General features: G+C 40.6%; 1 pseudogene; it reads left to right on the top strand.

Moving 5' to 3' along the window:
• Nucleotides 1-23681, top strand: part of LOC136176317 (transcriptional enhancer factor TEF-4-like) — a 31868-nt pseudogene extending 8187 nt beyond the window's left edge.
• Nucleotides 23682-24268: the final 587 nt, after the last annotated feature.

Consider the following 24268-nt stretch of genomic DNA (forward strand, 5'->3'; position numbering starts at 1 on the left):
AAGAATTGGACACAACTGACTAAGCACAGCAGAGTCCTTCTAACTCAGTCCTCTGTCCACTGAATCCTATTATGTTGATTGTACAAAAACCATATCCTAACACCTCAATATTTTTTCTCACAAGACTTTTTCAAATAAGTGCATCCTACAAATTACCAAAAGACAACTTTTAAGTATAATCACTTATTTGCTGAAAGTGTTCATATCAGACCTACTATGTAACTAGTATTTCAACCTAGAAGTAGACATTATAGAAAAGGATATGTGCATTCATATTTTCAGCTACTTGATAAAATAATTTTATGAAAAATATCCTCAGTAATCACCAAATTGAGTAAATAAGTCATGCTAAATTAAAAATTAACTCAACAAATATTGTGTCATATTCAGTATTACTAATGAAAAGATATGTGGTCCTCACCTATAACATCCTTCAAATTCAAAGAAAAAAATTAAATTAAATGCAATAAATGCCAAACTATGTCCCCTCTTGTGTGAGGCAGAAAAGCTTAAAGATATCTTTGTAACCGAAAGTGGAATCTGATGGCTCAGAGCTCAAAAGTCATTAAAGAGGCCAGATTGGTGGAAAGAAAAGTTTGCTCGATTTTGTATACCAGCAATTTGGGGTAGAAGGATGATGCCTATCTAAAAGCCAATTCCCTCCCACTGACAATCACTGGGCAAGAACTTTTATAGTCTGAGGGAGGGAATTACATGTAGGAACAGTGAGTAAGCTCTGACAGTCATCTTGAAATTGTTAATCAATAGTCTGTTGTTTTTGTTCAGTTGCTCAGTTGTGTCCAACTCTTTATGACCCCATGGTCTGTAGCACACCACACTTCCCTGTCCTTCAACATCTCTTGGAGCTTGTTCAAACTCATGTCCATTGAGTCAGTGATGTCATCCAATGATCCTGTCCTCTGTCGCCTCAGGGTCTTTTCTAGGGAGTCAGCTCTTCCCATTAGGTGGCCAAAGTATTAGAGTTTCATCATCAGCATCAGCCCCTCCAATGAAGATTCAGGATTAATTGCCTTTAGGATTGACTGCCTTGATCTTGCAATCCAAGGGACTCTCAAGAGTCTTCTTCAACACCACAGTTTGAAAGCATCAATTCTTCAGCACTCAGCCATCTCTAGGGTCCAGTTACCACATCCATACATGACTACTAGGAAAAGTATAGCTTTGACTATACAGACCTTTGTTGGCGAGTAATGTCTCTGCTTTTTCAATATGCTGTCTAGGTTTGTCAAAGATTTTCTTCCAAAGACAAGTATCTTAATTTCATGGCTTCAGTCACCATCTGTAGTGATTTTGGAGCCCAAGAAAAGAAAGTCTGTCACTGTTTCATTGTTTCCTCATCTATTTGCCATGAAGTGATGGGACTGGGTGCCATGATCTTACTTTTTTTAATTTTGAGTTTTAAGCCAGCTTTTTCATTCTCCTATTTCAACTTTATCAAGAGGCTCTATAGTTTCTCTTCACTTTCTGCCATATGGGTGGTGTCATCTGCATATCTGAGGTTATTGATATTTCTCCCAGCAATCTTGATTCCAGCTTGTGCTTCATTCTGTCTGGCATTTTGCATGAGGTACTCTACATATAAGTTGAATAAGCAGGGTGACAATATACAGCCTTGACATACTCCTTTCCCAACTTGGAACCAGTCCATTGTTCCATGTTTGGTTCTAACTGATGCTTCTTGACTTGTATGCAGATTTCTCAGAAGGCAGGTAAGGTGGTTTAGTGTTTCCATCTCTTTAAGAATTTTCCAAAGTTTGTTGTGATAAACACAGTCAAAGGCTTTAGTGCATTCAATGAAGCAGAAGTAGATGTTTTTATGGAATTCTCTTGTTTTTTCTATGATCGTGTTGGCAATTTGATCTCTTGTTCCTCTGCCTTTTCTAAATACAGCTTGAACATCTCAAAGTTCTCAAACCACATACTGCTGAAGATTAGCTTGGAGAATTTTGAGCATTACTTTGTTAACATCTGAAATGAGCACAATTGTGTGTTAGTTTGAACATTTTTTGTTATTGCCTTTCTTTGGGACTGGAGTGAAAACTGACCTTTTCCACTCCTGTGGTCACTGCTGAGTTTTCCAAACTTGCTGGTATACTGAATGTAACACTTTCACAGCATCATCTTTTAGGATTTGAGATCTCTCAACTGGAATTCCATCACCTCCACTAGCTTTGTTCATAGTGATGCTTCCTAAGGCCCACTTGGTTTCACATTCCAGGGTTTCTGGCTCTAGGTGAGTGATCATACCATTGTGGTTATCTGGGTCATTAAGATCTTATTTGTATAGTTCTTCTGTGTACTCTTGCCACCTCTTCTTTTTATCTTCTGCTTCTGTTACATCCATACCATTTCTGTCCTTTATGATGCCTATCTTTGCATCAAATGTTCCCTTGGTATCTCTAAATTTCTTGAAGAGCTCTCTAGGCTTTCCCATACTATTGCTTTCCTCTATTTCTTTGCATTGATCAAAGAGGAAGTCTTTCTTATCTCTTCTTGATATTCTTTGGAACTCTGAGTTCAGGTGGTCATATCTTTCCTTTTCTCCTTTGCCTTTTTGCTAACCAGTGACCAAATTGTCAACATATGTTGGATAACAGAAAAATCAATGAAATTCCAAAAATAAATCTACTTCTGTTTCATTGACTATGCTAAAGCCTTTCACTGTGTGGATCACAACAAACTGTGAAACATCCTTAATAAAACAGGAATATCAGATCACCTTATCTGCCTTCTGAGAAATCTGTATGCAGGATAAGAAACAACAGTCGTAACTGGACGTGGAACAATGGATTGGTTGAAAATTGGAAAGGAGCTTGTCAAGGCTGTATATTGTCACCCTATTTATTTAATTTACATACAGAATATATCATATGAAATGCCAGGCTGGATGAATCACAAGCTGGAATCAAGATTTCAGGGGAAAGTATCAACAACTTCAGATATGCAGATAATACCACTTTAACAGAAGAAAGTGAAGAGGAAATAAAAGCCTGTTGATGAAAGTGAAAGAATCTCCTAGATGAAGGCGCACAAAAATAAACTCAAAATGGATTAAAGATGTAAATATAAGACCTAGAGGAGAACATAGGCAAAATACTCTCCGACATAAATCACAGCGGGATCCTCTATGACCCACCTCCCAGAATACTGGAAATAAAAGCAAAAATAAACAAATGGGACCAAATGAAACTTAAAAGCTTTTGCAGAACAAAGGAAACTATAAGCAAGGTGAAAAGACAGCCCTCAGATTGGGAGAAAATAATAGCAAACAAAGCAACAGACAAAGGATTGATCTGAAAAAATATACAAGCAACTCCTGCAGCTCAATTCCAGAAAATTAAATGACCCAATCAAAAAATCGGCCAAAGAACTAAACAGACATTTCTCCAAAGAAGACATACAGATGGCTAACAAACACATGAAAAGATGCTCAACATCACTCATTATCAGAGAAATGCAAATTAAAACCACAATGAGGTATTATTACACGCCAGTCAGGATGGCTGCTATCCAAAAGTCTACAAGCAATAAATGCTGGAGAGGGTGTGGAGAAAAGGTTACTATTTACACTGTTGGTGGGAATGCAAACTGGTACAGCCAGTATGGAGAACAGTGTGGAGATTCCTTAAAAAACTGGAAATAGAATTGCCATATGACCCAGCAATCCCACTCCTGGGCATACACACTGAGGAAACTAGATCTGAAAGAGACACGTGTACCACAATGTTCATCGCAGCACTGTTTATAACAGCCAGGACATGGAAGCAACCTAGATGCCCATCAGCAGATGAATGGATAAGGAAGCTATGGCACATATACACTATGGAATATTACCCAGCCATTAAAAAAAATTCATTTGAATCAGTTCTAATGAGATGGATGAAACTGGAGCCCATTATACAGAGTGAAGTAAGCCAGAAAGATAAAGACCAATGCAGTATACTAACGCATATATATGGAATTTAGAAAGATGGTAGCGGTAACCCTATATGCAAAACAATAAAAAAGACACAGATTTACAGAACAGACTTTGGGACTCTGTGGGAGAAGGCGAGGGTGGGATGTTCTGAGAGAACAGCATTGAAACAAGTATACTATCAAGGGTGAAACAGATCACCAGCCCAGGTTGGATGCATGAGACAAATGTTCAGGGCTGGTGCACTGGGAAGACCCAGAGAGATGGGATGGAGAGGGAGGTGGGAGGGGGGATCGGGATGGGGAACACATGTAAATCCATGGCTGATTCATGTCAATGTATGCAAAAATCACTACAATATTGTAAAGTAATTAGCCTCCAACTAATAAAAATAAATGAAAAATAATAATAATAAAATTTTTGGAGACACTCCTCCCCAAAAAAGAAAAATCTGGTTTAAAACTCAATAATCAAAATCTAGGATCATGGCATCCAGTCCTATCACTTCATGGCAAAAATGGGGGAAATGTGGAAAAAGTGTCATATTTCATTTTCTTGGTCTCTGAAATCAACACGGATGGTGACTGCAGCCACAAAATTAAGAGACACTTGTTTCTTGGAAGAATAGCTATTAAAAACCTAGACAGGGTGTTAAAAAGCAGAGACATCACTTTGCCATCAAAGGTCTGTATAGTCAGAGCTATGGTTTGGCCAGTAGTCATGTATGGATGTGAGAGTTGGACTGTAAAGAAGACTGTGTACAGAAGAATTGATGCTTTTGGACTGTGGTGTTGGAGAAACCTCTTGAGAGCCCTTGGACAGCAAGGAGTCCAAACCAGTCAATATTAAAGGAAATCAACCCTGAATATTGATTGGATGGATAGATGCTGAAGCTGAAGCTCTGGTACTTTGGCCACCTAGTGCAAAGAGCTAAGTCCTTGGAAAAGACCCTGATGCTGGGAAAGACTGAGTGGAAGAGAAGGGGACGACAGAGGATGAGATGGTTGGATAGCATTGCTGACTCAATGGACATTAGTTTGAGCAAATCTGGGAGATAGTGAAGTCCACAGAAGCCTGGTGTGCTGCAATTCATGGAGTTGCAGAGTCAGACACAGCTTAGTGACTAAACAACAAGTCTGACCAGTGGCATCTTGACTATTTTAAGTAGTTAATCTTCAGTTCCATGGATCAACTTTTCCTATTCCCCTGAGGCCAGTTCTTGGAATTGTGGCAGCTTATGCCATGGCTACAGCCTTGTCACCACGTAGTCAACTTCTTCCACATGCTTGGGGTTTCAGTATCTATATGACAGCTCACAGGATATGGTTCAGAATATTATCTATAGTCCATGAGAAGGAGTTAAAGGTCCTTGCCTATGCTTAATGATTAAACTGTTATTTATTGGTTTCCTGTGACTGTTTTCTTTTGTTTCTTCATGTTCTCACTTCTCTAATTAAACTTATTCCTTAGTGAAAGTTTTCCCACAAACAAAATGCAGGCAGAGGACTTGTGGACAGACCATAGAGTCTTGCTCCATTGTATTATGACACACATATTTTTGGTTGTTAAAATCCATTTGCCTTTACTTAGATAATAACATTTCACTTTCTTTCATATGTCTTCCTTTGTTGGCTACACACAAGATGCCCTATTCTTAACAACAAAAAGATAAACAACCCAATTAAAATATGGGCAGAGGACTTGAATAGACATTTCTCTAAGGAAGATATAGAAAGGCCCACAGGCATGGGATAGGATATTTAGCATCATTAGTCATTAGGGACAGGTAAATCAAAGTTGTTAGATACTATTTCACACTTTGAAAAACACATCTTGGCCAGGATGCATGTATGTGCATGTGTAAATATATATATTTATATATAATAACTAAAAATAATAAAAATTATTAAAAAATAATTAAAAAATTATATAAAAAATAATATATATATATATATATATATATATATATATATATATATATATATATATATACTTGGCTCAAAGTATATTGCTGATGGAAGTATAAAATGGTTACAGTCACTGTAGAAGCAAGCTTTGTAATTCCTCAAAAATTCAAACACAGAATTACCACAGGACACAGCAGTCTCACTCCTAAATATATAGTCCTAAGATCTGAAAAACACAAACTAAATATTTGCACATGGGAATTCATAGCAGTGCTATCCACAGTAGTAAAAGATGGAAACAACCCAAATGTCCTTCAATAGATGAACAAATAAACAAACTATAGTATATATACGTAGTGGAATATTATTCCATATTGGAATATTATTCCATGAAAAAAAGAATCAATGTTACATATTTTAACAAGGGGTCTGTACAGATTTGGAGATGAAAAGTGAGTTGTCAGTTGTTAGGGGCTCAGGTAAGGGAGGAAAATGAATTAATAGTTTAATATGTATGTGGTTTTATTTTGAGGCAATGAAAATATTTTAGAACCAGATAGAAATGGTGGTTGAAAAAACTCATGAATGTAATAAATACTGTTGAATTCTTTGGTTAAGGTTATGCTGTGTGAGTTTCAACCCAACTTAAAAAAAAAAAGTTACAAAAACGAGAAAATATGTCCTTTTCTTCTTTGCCCAAATGTGTAACCACGTGACAAATCTGTGATAATCAAATTTTATCTGGGACATTAATCATTATGTGAGAGATGAAATTATGAGAAAATTATTAACCCTCTTTCATTACAATGGAAATGTTGTATTGCTGATCATTTCTATTGGCATTATAACTAAGACTATGTTTCTTATTAACATATACTTCTTTTCATACCTTATGGAATTAAATTTATCTGTGCGCACACACACACACACACACACACACACACATACAAAAACAAAAACAAAAAACAAACTAAATCTACCAACTAGGGTTTCTAAAGCTTCTAAATCTATCAATTAGGCTCAGGAAGTTGAAACCTGACCAGGATGCTGTGGGGCTCCTGGGCATGGAAGCCTTTGAAATAGTTGCTCATCAGGGAAGGGAGGGGATGCAGAGACAAGAGAGGAGTAACCAAGAAACAACAGTGCAGCCTTAGGGCAGTGTTCTGGCTCCATCTCAAGGGATATATTTAATAATATCTTTGAGCTCTTTACAGAACTGAAACCCACCCCCACGTCCCCCCCCCCCCCAATAAATAGAAGATATTAGCATTCTTTGTTCCACAGAACATCACACATTAGTTCAGTTTACTTCAGTTCAGTCCCTCAGTCGTATCCGACTCTTTGAGACCCCATGGACTGCAGCACAACAGGGCTCCCTGTCCATCACCAACTCCCGGAGTTTACACAAACTCATGTCCACTGAGTCGGTGCTGCCATCCAACCATCTCATCCCCTGTCCTCCCCTTCTCCCGTCTTCAATCTGTCCCAGCATCAAGGTCTTTTCCAATGTGTTCCTCACATCAAGTGGCCAAAGTATTGAAATTTCAGTTTCAACATGAGTCCTTCTAATGAACGCTCAGGACTGATCTCCTTTAGGATGGACTGCAAGGATCTCCTTGCAGTTCAAGGGACTCTCAAGTGTCTTCTTCAACACCACAGTTCAAAAGCATCAATTCTTCAGTGTTCAGCTTTCTTTATAATCCAACTTTCACATCCATATAGGACTACTGGAAAAACCATAGACTTGACTAGATGGACTTTGTTGGCAAAGTAATGTCCCTGCTTTTTAATATGCTGTCTAGGTTGGTCATAGTTTTTCTTCCAAGGAGTAAGCGCCTTTTAATTTCATGTCTGCAGTCACCATCTGCAGTGATTTTGGAGCCCCAAAAAATAAAGTCTGCTGCTGTTTCCACTGTTTCTCCATCTATTTGCCATTAAGCGATGGGACTGGATGCCATGAACTTAGTTTTTTGAATGTTGAGTTTTAAGCCAGCTTTTTCACTCTCCTCAGTCACTTTCATCAAGACGCTCTTTACTTCATCACTTTCTGCCATAGGGTGGTGTCATCTGCATATCTGAGGTTATTTATACTTTTCCCATCAATCTTGATTCCAGTTTGTGCTTCAACCAGCCCAGCGTTTCTCATGATGTACTCTTCATATAAGTTAAATAAGCAGAGTGACAATATACAGCCTTGGCATACTCCTTTCCCTATTTGGAAACAGTCTGTTTTTCCATGTCCAGTTTTAATTGTTGCTTCTTGACCTGCATACAGGTTTCTCAAGAGGCAGGTCAGGTGGTCTAGTATTCCCATCTCTTTCAGAATTTTCCACAGTTTATTGTAATCCACAAAGTCAAAGACTTTGGCATAGTCAATAAAGCAGAAATAGATTTTTTTTTCTGGAACTCTCTTGCTTTTTCAATGATCCAATGGGTGTTGGCAATTTGATCTCTGGTTCTTCTGCCTTTTCTAAAAGCAGTTTGATCATCTGGAAGTTCACAGTTCACATATTGTTGAAGTCTGGCTTGGAGAATTTTGAGCATTACTTTATTAGTGTGTGAGATGAGTACAATTGTCTAGCAGTTTGAGCATTCTTTGTCATTGCCTTTCTTTGGGATTGCAATGAAAACTGACCTTTTCCTGTCCTGTGGCCACTGCTGAGTTTTCCAAATTTGCTGGCATATTGAGTGCAGCACTTTCACAGCATCATCTTTTAGGATTTGAAATAGCTCAACTGGAATTCCATCACATCCACTAGCTTTGTTCGTACTGATGCTTTCTAAGGCCCACTTGACTTCATGTTCCAGGATATCTGGCTCTAGGTGAGTGATCACACCATCGCGATTATCTGGGTCATAAAGATCTTTTTAATCCAGTTCTTCTGTGTATTCTTGCCACTTCTTCTTAATATTTTCTGCTTCTGTTAGGTCCATACCATTTCTGTCCTTTATTGATCCCGTCTTCACATGAAATGTTCCCTTGGTATTTCTAATTTTCTTGAAGAGATCTCTAGTCTTTCCCATTCTGTTGTTTTCCTCTGTTTATTTGCACTGATCACTGAGGAAGGTTTTCTTATCTCTTCTTGCTATTCTTTGGAATTCTGAATTCAAATGGGTATATCATTCCTTTTCTCTTTTCCTTTTCCTTTTCTTTTCTTTTCTCAGCTATTTGTAAGTCCTCCTCAGGCAACCATTTTGCTTTTTGCATTTCTTTTTCTTGGGATGGTCTTGATCCCTGTCTCCTGTACAATATCAGGAATCTCAGTCTATAGTTCATCATCACACATTAAAGGAACCTCAGGAATCTCAAGAGGCCACCTATGGCCAGTTTAAAAGAGTTCAGGCCCTTCACACACCCTGATTCTTATCAGCAACTCCACCTTTGAACCATTGCTATCAATGGTTCCTCCTTCCCCAGGAGGAACACAGTTTTGAGGGCTTGAGCTTGATGTAGCCCCCTTTACCTGGCAAAGTAATTCATTTTCTAATTCATTGAAAGCTCTGTCTCCAAGATTCATTTTGGAGTGCAGAGGGCAAGTGTTTGGCATCAAAGCTTTGTGTTTTTGGACAAGGATACAGCTGCTAGCTTCATCATCATTCCTTCAGGTAAAAACCTTGTGTTTACTTTAAGGCAAATTTATGGAAACACTCCATTTGAAATAGAATAAATCACCTAATATTCTTATCCCTATGCCACACTGTTCACTTTTTATTATGAGCAGCACACCTATAACCTCAAATTGTTCCTAGGAAATACTAATTTGTCACAGTGAAAGCTGTTAGTCCTCTCCTGAAAACTTTAATTTTATAGTCCTTTAATAAGGAAATTCTCACTAATTTGACTCAGTATAATTCAATTTTGGAAATTAGAGATAAAATACTTATGACACCACAGGTTATATTCATTTTTAACTTTCAAAATGTTCCTAACGATATTGTTCTTTTGTCTAAAATCACCCAATCTACACTGCAATTTTCTCATCTATGATATCTATTGATTTAAAATTTATAATTTTTCCTCATTAATCAAAGAGTTTGCCAAATTGCTCACAGTTTCCCTCTCCAATTCAAATTCTATCATATCTTTGGTTTCTTGAAAGCTCAACATAAAATTTTCAAGGTAGTTACTTACCTTGAATGACATGGGTTTGAACTGTGAGGGTCCATTTATATGTATTTTTTGTTGTTGTTGTTGTTGTTGTTGTTCAGTTTGTTAGATAATTAGGATAGGAAAAAGAATTCCAAAGAAAGGGAAAATCCCGCAAAAATGGAACAAAAGAAAATCCACAGACTGGAGTGAGAACTTCAGGTAACAAACATGTCCCCTTCCTGGCTAACCCAATTTGCATAGGCAAGCTCAGGGGATAGGAGACAAAATTTATAAAAAGTGGAAACCAGAAAGGATTGAAGCCTCTCATTTGGGGTGGGCCTGCCCTCAAGGCTAGAGGATGTACTTTCCTTTGCTTGCCAAATAAAACTGAGCTGTAACTGAGCTGTAACACTGGTCTGCCATTTCAAACCTTTGCTGCAGCATGACAGAACCAAGGAAATCACACACTCCCCCAACACATCGGGTCCCATTTCTCAGATTTAATTGGCTGAAACAACCTCAACTCGGCCCCGTAAAATGGAGGCCAAGCACAGCAAGAGCCCAACTCAGTGAAAGTTCACACTGTAGAAGCTGAACGCAAAGGAAACTGAGCGCAGAGGAAGTGACAAGAAGCCTAGCATGCTGGAAACTGGGACAACAAAAACAAACTCGGCAGAAAGCTCATGAACTCAGTCTCAGATTCCAGAAGACCTCTGGTTAAGATAGGAGGTCCTTGCCCCTATGGCTTGAAGGACCTATGGCTAACAAAATCTTAATTCCTTTACAATCTCTCTTGTTTCTTGTTTCCTTGAACTCCCTGTGAACAGGCATGTGACAGTGGGTGAAATTGAGGGACTCTGGCCAGGGCTACTCCCCAGTGTGTCCTGAAGGCTCCACTATCTGCTTCAACCTAGTAGCTGCTGTCCAAGAAGGTGAGGGTTCTTCTGTCCTTAACCTCCTTTGTGCCAAGGATCAGGCCAATGATAATCGTGGGCACAGGTCAGGTATAAACATTTTTCCAACAAGTTATGAAAAGGGTTCCTTCGTATGTTTTTCCCACTGTTTTTTCCTCCCATCTCCTTTCTCCATCTATGCCACTGTTTACAGAGTATAGGGCAGGTCATCATCTTTCCATTTCCAAAAGTTGTGCTTGAAACTGTTCACCAAGATTGGGACTCAAACCCATGTGGCAGGGACTCTGTGCTATGCTTAGTCACTCCGTCGTGTCTGATCGGGACTTGAGCCTAGTCAAAATCCATGGTGCCTCATTTCAGGACCTAATGAAGCTCAGGTTTTTGATGTCTCATTGCAAAAACGTTCAGTGGTAGACACAGTGATAGGTAAGAGGTAGATTGTTTGGATTCAGAGAGAGGCACAGTCCACAGAGTGTGTCCCATCACAGAGGGTATATGTAGCAGCCATGAAATGTAGTGTGGTTGGTTTTTTATGACCTGGGTGATTTCATATTCTAATGAGTGGGAAGATCACTCCAACAATTGGGGAACCACCCACTCCTTGGTCTTTTGATAGTACCTTGGAACTGTCAAGTCACCTCTGGGTGTGTCATTTAGCTTGAAGATTGAGGATCAAGGTTTGGATGAATTTGACTTGTCTGCCATCTTGGGCCCATTTGATTTTAATTGGTTTATGTTATGCCCTTGGGTTATGTTATTTTTTCAAAAGTTGTGCCCTGCCCTCTTAATTCCTGTTTCCTGCTCTTTTTTTGAGCCCCATCCAGGCCCACAATGTTGCCTCTACAATCTTCTGGGGGGACGACCAGAAAATAGCTGGCCCTTGCGGGGTGGGGGGAATACTGTATAATATCCAAGGCCTCTAGATGTTCAAGCCTTCATCTTCCATGTTTCCTACAACATGTGCAACAACAACATCTGTCAGTAAACCCGCTAGGGTGGGTGACAGACACACAATGCCTTATAGAAATCCATCTGTTTGTGGCACCCCTTCAAGGGCAATTGGGCTTCCAGGGATAATGTTTGCCACTTTGGAAGTAAGCCCTGCAGGCCGTTTAGGTCCAAACCCTTACCACCCTTCTCCTAAAGTTACAAATATATACCCCAGATCAAATCTCCATCCACTTTTATGGAACCTCTGATCTGTTGCCTCTTACCAATTTGTTCTTAAGCCACTTACTAACTCCTACAACCAGGACCCTGCCCACTTGTAGGCAATATCACTCCACTGTGTTTATTATTAAAATACTCTTAATGCCCCTAATAGGACCAGATAACCCACTCCTTTGTCATTATTTCTGTTATTACCTAAAGTGGGTCTATGACAATGAAATGTTTACCATTAGAAACACCCTAAACTGCTCTTTTGGAGGACTAGGGGAAGAAATCAGTGACTTACATTCCCTCAGAGGAATGAGAGGATAAGGCTTATGCCTATTTCGCCAGATTCCCAGTCTCAGGGCACAGGCCTGGATTGCTTTACATCATGATGTCTATTCCCATCTGCAGTGGACAAACCAGCAATGAGTTAAGGCTACAACCCCTTAATCCTACCCAGCACTAGTCACGCTGGAAACCTTGAGGATGCCCAACTCCAGCCTGGGGGTCCCAGGAGGTCAACCTGTCTCGACCTGCCTGGGGATCTGGTCTCCAGGAGGTTGTCACACCTCAATCTGCTCAGGAATCTGTCAATCTGGGGGTCCCAGGAGGTCGACATGCTTTGACCTGCCCAGAAATTCAATCTCCAGGAGGCTGTCATGCCTCAACCTGCCTGGGGATCTGCACCCTGACATGGGGATGTCCGCTCTCAGGTTGCAACAGTACTAGGTAGACTAAGCTTCAGATAGACTCAACCCTAAGGAAGTACACCCATAAAAATAGAAGGAAGTCTATTCGGATTTTTCTTTTTTTCTTTTCCTCCCTGTCATCACTGTCTTTTGGATGGGAAATAACCAATCCACTTCCCGACAGATGCCCTTGAGATTCATCCTTGATAACTGGAAGCTGTTCAATCCTCTAACTCTAAGGAGAAGTCACTTAAAATTCTTTTGTGCCACAGTGTGGCCATGGTATCCTCTGGGGATAAAGAACACTGGCCTGAGGATGAGAGTTTAAAATACAGTACCACCCTGCAGCTAGACTTATGCTGCAAAAGAGAAAGGAAATCGACAGAGATCCCCTATGTCCAACTTTTCTTCTGACCAAGAGATATGAAGGAACTCTGTCTTAAGTATGGGATTGTTGTATGCCCTAAAGGTGAGCCTACTAAGCAGATAATATTAGGCACAGACAACCGAGAGAAGGAAGCCCCCATAAACGCTCACCTCCCATGGCTCCTGATTTGCCTGGTGCTCCTTCCTCATATCCCACCTGCTCCCATATCAGGGAGTACCCCAACCACAAAAGCCAACTCCAGTATGTCCCTTAGTTGAAACTGGAGGAGAATTCAGACCAACCTGGGTCCATAAGCCCTTATCCCAAGACAGACCAAACAAGACTTAGGAAGCTATACAGATGACCCAGGCAAATATATAGATACATTCTAACATATTACCTTGGCCTTTGACTTGACATGGAAGGGCATCATGGTCATATTTAGTCAAATTTTATCAGACCCTGAGTATGCTGGTGTCTTAAATGAAACTCAAAAGTATGCTATGGGGCTACACATGTCAAGTGATAAATAGCCAGTGGGGGAAACTGTGGTCCCCTCCTCAGATCTTAATTGGAATTATAATGACCCTGAGCACATCTGGGAAAGGGATCATTTTCTGATCTTGTAAACGCAGGACTAAAAGCAACCCAGCTAAAAGTAACCCAGCTAAAAGTAATCAACTATGCCAGGGTCTCAGCAATAACACAGGAGCCCAAAAGAACTCCATTACCTTTCTTCAAAAGAAGAAAGAGGTCCTTCAAAAATTTACCAATCTGGACTTAGACTCTTATGAGGGACATGTGATTTTAAAGGACAAATTCCTGCCCCAATGTGCATCAGACATCAGGTGAAGCTACAATAGCTACAGCAGCAGGACCTTGCTGCCTCTTTAGATGAGATGCTTCAGACAGCCACCAATATCTTTTATAACAGAGAACAGGAGAGGGAAGCCAAGACCCAGAAAAGGGAGAAAAGGAAAGAGACAGGCATTCCAAGATGCTGGCCATCCTCCAGTGAAGCTCTATAACAAACCCTGAGTTTTTGAAGGACAAAGCATGAGGCAAACACCTAATCTGTAGACAGGTGGGACATTGGGCCAGCGTCCAAACTGTGACAAGTCTCCTAAAATGGCTTGTTGCAAATGCCATCAATTGGGACATAGGGCAGCACGCTGCCCTCAGGACCCAAGAGCCTCAAGGTCAAGCACCAAGCCTTCCCTCAGGACGGTTCAATAGGACTGAAGTGGCCCACTCCAGCCAACCCACCTGTCACTGATAACCTTCATGGGACTGGAGCCATGGGTGCCACTGGATTTGGCAGGTAGGTCTGAGAATTTCTTGGTTGACAGAGGGGCTACCTATTCTATCCTGACCTCCTACTCTGGAGCCTTCTCCTCCCAAACCTGTATCATTTTGGGTGCTACAGGAAAAACAATTATAAAAAGATTCATCTGAGCATTTCTTTGCTGCTGGAATGGACAAATATTTCCCCACCAGTTTCTGGTGGTCTCTGAGTGTCCTACTACTTTATTGGGAAGAGATATACTCACTTAACTGGGGACCACCCTTGTAATGGGAAGCTTTTCAGCCCTTAGGGTCCTACAACTTCTGGTTTCTACTGAGGAACTCATTACACCCTCTCCAATAGGGAGGGATCAAGAACTATGGGAAGACAAAATTAACCCCCAGGTGTGAGACCAGGGGACTCCTGAATGAGCCCACCAGGCTGAACCAATTGTCATTGTCCTCCAAGATCCCACTCAGTTACCAAACAGGAAACAATACCCGCCCCCCTCAGAAAAGAAGCTCAGGAAGGACTATAGCCTCTAATAAAAAAAATTCCTTGCCTGTGAGTTATTTGTTCCCACCAATTCGCTGTGCAACACCCCAATCCTCCCTGTAAAGAGAAAGGATGGGACTTGGTGAATGGTTCAAGATCTCCAGATGAGAAATGAAGCTGTAGTCCCCACAGTACCCAATCCCTATGTAATCTTGAGAGAAATCCTGCCTAGTGCCAAGTGGTTTACAGCCCTGGATCTCAAGGCTGCATTCTTTAGCATATCACTGGCTAAAGAATCCCAATATCTTTTTGTCTTCAAGTGGGAGGCTCCAAGAGCAAAACACCAACAGATGATTTGGACATTTTTACCTCAGGGGTTCAGAGATAGCCCCAACCTTTTGGGCAGGTTCTTAGCCTGGATCTCCTAGATTTGGACCTGGGACCTAATAGGAAATTATTACAATATGTAGATGACCCACTAATCTGCTCTTCAGATGAGAAAATGTCCAACAACATGCAATTCAGGTTCTAAACTTTTTGGCAATGGGGAACACATGTAAATCCATGGCTGATTCATGTCAATGTATGGCAAAAACCACTACAATATTGTAAAGTAATTAGCCTCCAACTAATAAAAATAAATGGAAAAAAAATACACTTTTTGGCAGAGAGGGGATATAAAGTCTCCCATACTAAGGCACAGATGTTCAAGGCAAAGGTCACTTGCCTGGGAGCTCACATTACTCGTGGGTCCAGGAGGCTGTCCTCTGAATGAGTACAAGCAATCCTCAAGTTGTCCTTCCCCATGACTCACAAGGAATTGCAAACTTTCCTCGGGCTAACTGGGTATTGTAGAATCTGGATACCCAGCTGTGGTCTAATTGCCCAGCCCTTACATGAAAGTTTGAAGGGGCAGGATGATTCAATCCCATTGATGTGGGGAACTCCTCAAAAGAAGGCAGAGGCTACACTAAAACAAGCCTTAACTCAAGCACCCGCCTTGAGATTTCCAGACCTAGAAAAAGCATTCCAACTTCATTCCCAAGGAAAGGAAGGAAGATAGACCTCCTGATCCCTAGATCTCCTGATCCCTAAACAAGGAGGGACTTGAGCAATCTTGAATGAGATGTGTTGTTTCTGGGTAAATAGCTCCAGCTAAGTTAAGGTAATGAGTTTGAGGAAACTCCGGGATTTGGTGATGGACAGGGAGGCCTGGCGTGCTGAGATTCATGAGGTCACAAAGAGTCGGACATGACTGAGCAACTGAACTGAACAGAATTAAAGTTAAAGAAAGTCTCACAGTCCTCAAGAAAACATTCAGATCCTACAGGATCTCAAAGAACAAGTTGGAGAGTTCCCAAGGTGGCTACAATCTCTCTTTGGGGGATCTTCTCCTGGTGAGGGGGAATTTGGAGTTGGTTAATGCCCCTACTAATCCCTGTTATCACCATATTGATGCTGCTTGTGATTGGTCCATGTATTATCAACTGTCTAACCCATTTTGTCTCTGCACAGGTCAATAAGCTACAACATGAAGTGCGAGTTCAACAAGGATATATAAAACTACACCCGACAATGGAAAATATCACTCACCCTTAGATGGACACTGCTATTAGAACTCTGAGGCTTGAGATTGGCAAGTGGGTGAAGTCCAAGGCCCCTCGCCATCCCAGCTCAGCAGAAAGTAGCCAGAGAGACCTCATGCCCCTATTCCCAAAGAATTTGACTCCCCATTTCTTGAGGGGGAAATGTTAGATAGTTAAAATAGGAAAAAGGAGTCCAAAATGGCAGTGGCTAAAAGAAAAAGAAAGGGATAAGCCTGAGAAAAATAAACAAAAGAAAATATACAGACCAAAGTGAGAACTTCAGGTGAAACAAAGACACTCCCTTCCTGGCTAGTCCAATTTGCATATGGCAAGCTCAGAGGGAGGAGACAAAACTTATAAGAACAGAAAGCCAAGATGCATTGAGGCCTCTCATTTGGGGTGGGCCAGCCCTCAAGCCTACAGGGTGTACTTTCTAAAACTGAGCTGTAAAGGAGCTGTAATACTGGTCTGCTATTTCAAACCTTTGCTGCAGTGAGACAGAACAGAGGAAATAACACACTCCCCAGACAAGCTATAAATACTTACAGTATACAGTCAGCAAAAGCAAGACCAGGAGCTAACTGTGCCTCAGATCATAACCTCCTTATTGCAAAATTCACCCTTAAGGAGAGTAGGGAAAACCACTAGACCACTCAGGTATGACCTAAATCAAATCCCTTACAATTATACAACAGAAGTGACAAGTAGATTTGAGAGACGAGACCTGATAGATAGAGTGCCTGAAGAACTATGGGTGGAGGTTTGAAATATTATACAGGAGGTGGTGATTGAACCCATTCCCAAGAAGAAGAAGAAATGCAAAAAGGAAAAATGGTTGTCAGAAGAGGCCTTACAAGTAGCTGAGAAAAGAAGAAAAACTAAAGGCAAAGGAGAAAAGGAGAGATATAACTATCTGAATGTAGCATTTTTGAAATGCCTTTTTTTTTAAAACGTTTTGAATAGCAAGGAGAGAGTTAAAAAAGCCTTAAAAAAGATAAAAGAAAGCCTTCCTAAGTGATCAATGCAAGGAAATAGAGAAAAACAATGGAATGGGAAAGACTAGAGATCTTTTCAAGAAAATTAGAGATACAAAGAGAACATTTCATGTAAAGATGGTTATAATAAAGGACAGAAGTGGTATAGACATAACAGAAGCAGAATATATTAAGAGTTGCCAAAAATACACAGAACTATACAAAAAAGGTCTTCATGACCCAGATAACCACAACGGTGTGATCACTCACATAGAGACAGACATCCTGGAGTACAAAGTCAAGTGGGCCTTAGGCAACATCACTACAAACAAAGCTAGTGGAGATGATGGAAACCCACCTGAGCTAAATTGAATCCTAAAAGATGATGCTGTGAAAGTGTTGCACTCAATATACCAGCAAATTTGGAAAATTCAGCAGTGGCCACAAAACTAGAAAAGGTCAGTTTTCATTCCAATCACAAAGAAAGGCAATGCCAAAGAAGGTTTAAACTACCACATAGTTGCACTCATCTCACACAATAGCAAAGTAATGCTCAAAATTCTCCAAGCTAGGTTTCAACATACATGAACTGAGAACTTCCAGATGTGTCAGCTGGATTTAGAAAAGGCAGAGGAACCAGAGATCAAATTGCCAACTTTCATCAGATCATATAAAAAGCAAGAGAATTCCAGAAAGAAAAAAAAATCTGCTTTATTGAGTTGGCCAAAGTCTTTGGCTGTGTGGATTACAACAAACTGTAGAAAATTGTTAAAGAGATGGGAATACCAAACCACCTTACCTGCCTCCTAAGAAATCTGTAGACAAGTCAAGAATTAGAACCAGTTAGAACCAGATATGGAACAGTGGACTGTTTTCAAATTGAGAAAGGAGTATGTCAAGACTGTATATTGTCACCTTGTTTATTTAACTTATATACAGAGTGCATCATGCAAAAGGCCAGACTGCATGAAGCACAAGCTGGAATCAAGATTTCAGGGAGAAATATCAAAAACCTCAGATATGCAGATGACACCATCCTTATGACAGAAAGCATAGAGGAACTAAAGAGCCTCTTAATGAAAGTGAAAGACTAGAGTGAAAAAGCTGGCTTAAAATTCAACATTCAAAAAACTAAGATCATGGCATCTGGTTCCATCACATCTTGGCAAATAGATGCGGAAACAATGGAAAGCATGATAGACTTCCTTTCCTTGGGCTCCAAAATCACTGCAGATGGTGACTGCAGCCATGAAATTAGAAGACACTTACTCCTTGGAAGAAAAGCTATGACCAACTTAGACAGCATATTCAAAACCAGAGACATTACTTTGCCAACAAAGGTCCTTCTAGTCAAAGCTATGGTTTTTCCAGTAGTCATGTATGGATAGGCATGTTGGAACATAAAGAGAGCTGAAAGCTGAATAATTGACGCTTTTGAACTGTGGTGTTGGAGAAGACTCTCGAGAGTCCCTTAGACAGTAAGGAGATCAAATCAGTCAATCCTAAAGGAAATCAGTCCTGAATATTCATTGAAAAGACTGATGCTGAAGCTGAAACTACAATACGTTGGCCACCTCATGTGAAGAACTGACTCATTGGAAAAGACCCTGATCCTGGGAAAGATTAAAGGTGAGAGGAGAAGGGGATGACAGAAGACAAGATGGTAATACTGACTCAATGGACATGAGCTTGAGCAAGCTCTGGGTAATGGTGAAGGACAGGGAAGCCTGGTGTCCTTCAGTCAATGGGGTCACAAAGAGTGGACATGACTGAGTGAGTTAACTGAACTGATACCACATGAATCTGCTTATATACAGCCATAGATCCAGAGAAACTGCATAATAGGGAGGGCTGACTATAAATGATCTTGGATTGAAGGACAACTGTACTTCATTTAATTATCATATCCAGTACACTTAAGATTTCAAAATAATGTTTGTTAATGACTGAAAACTCTCTACCTATAACAAGCCTCTCATTCTCTTATCTTGTGCACATCTCAATCTAGAAATCTCCTAGGAACATCAAAATTAACTTGATAAATGTAAATTTCAAACAGGTTCTTTTCTTGCAGTGAATCTTTCTACCATCCAAGCACAAACCAATGACTCATCCTTGACATTTTCCTCCCTCTTGTAGTTTATGAGTTACCTAATCTTAACATGTCTACCATTTGAATTCTATCTTGAAACCATCTATATCCATGTTTGCTCTTTAGTTGGTGTCTTAAGCATTTCTTAAATTATTGAAACATTATTTAATTGTCAGCCTTATCTATGAGTTCTCAGTAAGCACCAAGGTTATATATTTTTAAAAGGGAAATGTGATCAGATGTAATTTCAATTTAAACATGCTGTAAATTATTATACTTGTCATTTAAGTTTAAAATCTTTAAAAGTCTGGCTTTTATTGTCATAGAAGACATGTTTAATTTTTATTTTTATGTTATCTCACAAGGACAATGGGATGCATCAAAGTTTTTAAAACAAAGAAATTAAATAATCTAAGCTATTTAAAGGCCATTATGGATGACATAAGGGGACAGGGTGGGTTGTACCAAGAAAGGAAGCAGGTAGGCAATAAAAAGTTCACCGTAGTCATCTAGCCAATGAAAGAAGGCTAGGGTGGAAGCAGTGGAGATGCTTACATTTTTTTTTTAAGGCATTCTGAATAAGAATTTCTGATGGATTATATGTGAGGGTGGATTGCCCTAAGTAAAAATATAGACTGTATCCTAAGTCATTTTCTTCACAACTAGATGAATGCATGTGGCATTTACTGATACAGAAGAGAAAGAGGAGATGTAAATCACCTGGTTTTTATTTATCTGGACTTGCCTAACAATTCCCAAATGGAGCAATCAACTAGACCTATGTTAACACAATAGGGTGTCAAAATGTAAAATAAGATATGTCAAAATAAGATACAAATATTGAACAGATATCAAATACCATAGCAACTTTTGAGGCAGACCTTTCTGAGGGCTGCAAAACAAAAAATATCTGAGGATTAGATTACTTCCTTTTGTGAGTATTTACAGTGCTATGTGTCTGAAAATTGAAAGAATTTTTCTAGATCTATTTTGCAAAATCTGCTATTGTACAGTAAGTGCCACTCTTCTTTCAAAGAATTTAATGGAATTATTTGGAAAGCTTGATATCTTGCCGAGCAGTTGGGAAAAGCATACTGAACTAGTATTTTAAGCCTTCTTGGGAAATCTATAGGATGTCTATCTGCTTTGGTGGCAGAGCAAAAGAGAATGCCTGCTGCTTTGGGATCTACCTTCACTCACAGAGATATCTCAAGAAGAGAATGTTTGAGTCGACCTCATGGATCAGCTGTGGATCATATAGGAGAGGGAGACACTCACGCAGACTGTCTAAAGAGTGATATAAGAATTAGAAGGGAAAGATGCTTTTTGAGTGTATGGCTATAAAAAAAGAGTAAACAATGCAGGAATGGACTGGATTTGCCAACATTAAGACAGTGTGTGTGTGTGTGTGTGTGTGTGTGTGTGTGTGAGTGTGTGTGTGTATTGAAGAGGGCAAAGGTTCTCCAAAGTACCAATAAAGTTCCTCATTTAGGAAACAAGACCCTGATGCTGGGAAAGGTTGAAGGCAGGAGGAGAAGGGGACAACAGAGGATGAGATGGTCGGATGGCACCACCAACACAATGCACATGAGTTTGAGTAAACTTCGGGAGTTGGTGATGGACAGGGACTTCCGGCGTGCTACAGTTCAGAGGGTGGCAAAGGGTCAGACATGACTGCATGACTGAACTGAACTGAACTGAAGATTTAAACAATTTGTAAGCTTGGATAAGGTAATAGCACCATTTAGAAACATTAATAAAGAAATCCCCCCCCCCCGGCCTCTACTTTTTCCCTTTTACCCATAAATATTAAAAAGGATAGAAATACAATATTTACTGATTTACTGAAATACAATACCTACTGATATGTAACTTATATTAACTAGTAAGAGTACAAATTATACCATTAATAATTGAGAGGATAGACTGTCAATTAGTAAAGAATCTAGCCTGTAGCAGGACTTGGCTGGGAAGGAGAAATTCACAAATTTTCTTATTATATAAATGAAACATTTTAAACTAAATTGAGATCATATAGGCAGTTATAATAACCATAGAACATTTTGTTACTCAAAAATAATAAGGAAAATCATGTAGCCTTACAAGTTTTCACCCAACTGAAAGGGAAAGGTGGAAGACAAGCATGGAGATACAAATTGGAAGCCAAAAAGATGCAGTTAGCATTTCAAGCTGTAACAGTAAATGAGGAGTAAATGAACATTATTCTTATCTTTTTCTAAGAGGCCTCATGCTGTATCTCAGAAAAGGATAAAATTATAAGGAATGATGTCATCTAGGACCATATTTTCTAATTTAAGAGATATCAGCTATCCAGCAAATTTCTAGACCTAAATAATTATTTTTTTTCTTTAAATTTTAATTTTTTTAGAGGTAATAACTATTCAATAGAAAAGGAAGAATTATTTAACATCAAAGAGACAATTAGCATTTAAAAAAATACTAAAGCAATCTCACTTAAAATTCAATCTATTCTTAGAAAATGTATATATTTTCTAAGTATTACAAGGAAGGACAAAATCAGATACTAAATCTATGAGATATAATAGGAGGGAAAGCATAAATACGGGATTCACACAAATGTGGTACTGAACCCAACTTTAGTAATTTTTAAGTGTGGAACTTAGAAATACTTCTGAAAGGTAAAATATAGCTGTCTCATGTGGTTATTGTGCAGATCTGTGGAGTAATTACAGCAAAGCCCTTTGAATAAGCACTCAAGAAATACTTTCATTATATTTTATAAAGAACTTATTTTCCAAGTCATACTTTATAAATACTGCATTGCTAATATAAAAGAGCATACAGACCTGAAACCTAGTGCTTGGCAGAGTCAATGAACGTTAGCAATTTCTATCGTTTGTTCTTCTCTCTCTAGGGCAGGAGCCCCCCAAGCCCTCTCACCTCTGGCTTTGCCCTGCCTGCCCCATCACCCCAGTCTGGCAGGCTCAGGCTCTGGCCACTGCTCGGTTGCAGCTGGTGGAGTTCTCGGCCTTTGTGGAACCACCAGATGCAGCTGACTCTTACCAGAGGCAACTTTTGTACACATCAGTCAGCACTACCCCAGCCCTGGAGCACCCCCACTCGAGAGTGTGGATGTCTGGAAGATCTACGACAAATTCCACGAGAAAAAGCGTGGTCTGCGGGAGCTGTATGATCATGGGGTCCCCCATATCTTCTTCCTGGTCAAGTTCGGGCCAACTTGAACCAGGGCCCGAGTGGTGAGGAGGTGGGGGCCAGCGGCAGCAGCAGTGGCTTCTGTGGAGTGAGCAGCCAATATGAGAGCCTGGAGAACGTGACCCTCACCTGTTGCTCCAAGGTCTGCTCCTTCGGCAAGCAGGTGGTAGAGAAGGTGGAGACCGAGCGTGCCCAGCTGGAGGACTGAAGATTCGTGTACCGCCTGCTGCGCTCACCCATGTGTGAGTTCAGTTCAGTTCAGTCGCTCAGTAGTGTCTAACTCTTAGCGACCCCAAGGACTGCAGCACGCCAGGCCTCCCTGTCCATCACCAACTCCCGGAACTTACTCAGACTCATCTCCATTGAGTCGGTGATGCCATCCAACCATCTCATCCTCTGTTGTCCCCTTCTCCTCCCGTCTTCAGTCTTTCCCAGCATCAGGGTCTTTTCCAATGAGTCAATTCTTCGTATCAGGTGGCCAGAGAATTGGAGTGTCAGCTTCAGCATCCATCCTTCCAATGAGTATTCAGGAGTGATTTCCTTTAGGATGAACTGGTTGGATCGCCTTGCAGTCCAAGGGATTCTCAAGAGTTTTCTTCAACACCACAGTTCAAAAGCATCAATTCTCCAGCGCTCAGCTTTATTTATAGTCCATACTCAACTCCCACATCCATACACGACTACTGAAAAAACAATAGCCTTCATTATATGAGCCTTTGTCAGTAAAGTCAAGTCTCTGCTATATAGGTTGGACATAACTTTCCTTCTAAGGAGTACCTGGTGAATTTTCTGCACAAATTGTGGCAGCTGCCGGAGTGCTATATGATGAACAGCATCCTGGAGAGCTTCACCATCCTCCAGATGGTGACCGAGACGCCAAGAAACTGTTGCTCTGCTCCACCTACGTCTTTGAGATTTCCACCAGTGAACGGGGGTGGGGGGCGGGGGGGTTGAGATTTCCACCAATGAGCGGGAGGTTTGAGATTACCACCTGATCAGGGACTGAAGGGGGACCCCAAAAGGGGCTCCCCCCCCCTCCCCCCCAGAATATCCTCTCCTCCCAGGCAGGACCTCCAGCTTTCCCCATGCTTCTTACCTGGGGAGGGGACTGCTCCCTGTTAGGACCTTAAAAGCTGAGTGGCGAGCAGAATGGGCTGGGACTGAGAGGGGAAGATGAATCCTGATCTTGAAACCTCACAGGGGTGTCTGAAAGGACAGATCACCCCAGAGCATTGGGCACTGAGGGCAAGAGTGAGACAACCACTGGGAGAGCTCTGGCTTCTGTCTCTGACAGGTAACCTCCCTTTTATTTGTTCTGGATATTTCAGAGGGCCCCAGTGACACATGGGCTTATCCCTTTCTGTTTTTCTGCATCTCCTTCTTCTCAATCTGCCTCTTCTTACCACCTCCATCCCGGGCACCCTGATATCGACTAGTGAAGGTGAACCCTTTCTGAGCAGTGGCAGAGTCAGGTGGGCCCTGGAAATATATTATTATTTTTTTAATATAATGAGATATTTATAAGTGGGTGTTAGGGTCGTGCCTTTTTCTCATCTGGGCAAGCAGTGGAGTGAGGCTTTTT

The sequence above is a fragment of the Muntiacus reevesi genome, chromosome 10 (genome assembly GCF_963930625.1).
Source record: "Muntiacus reevesi chromosome 10, mMunRee1.1, whole genome shotgun sequence".
Classification (NCBI taxonomy): Eukaryota; Metazoa; Chordata; class Mammalia; order Artiodactyla; family Cervidae; genus Muntiacus; species Muntiacus reevesi.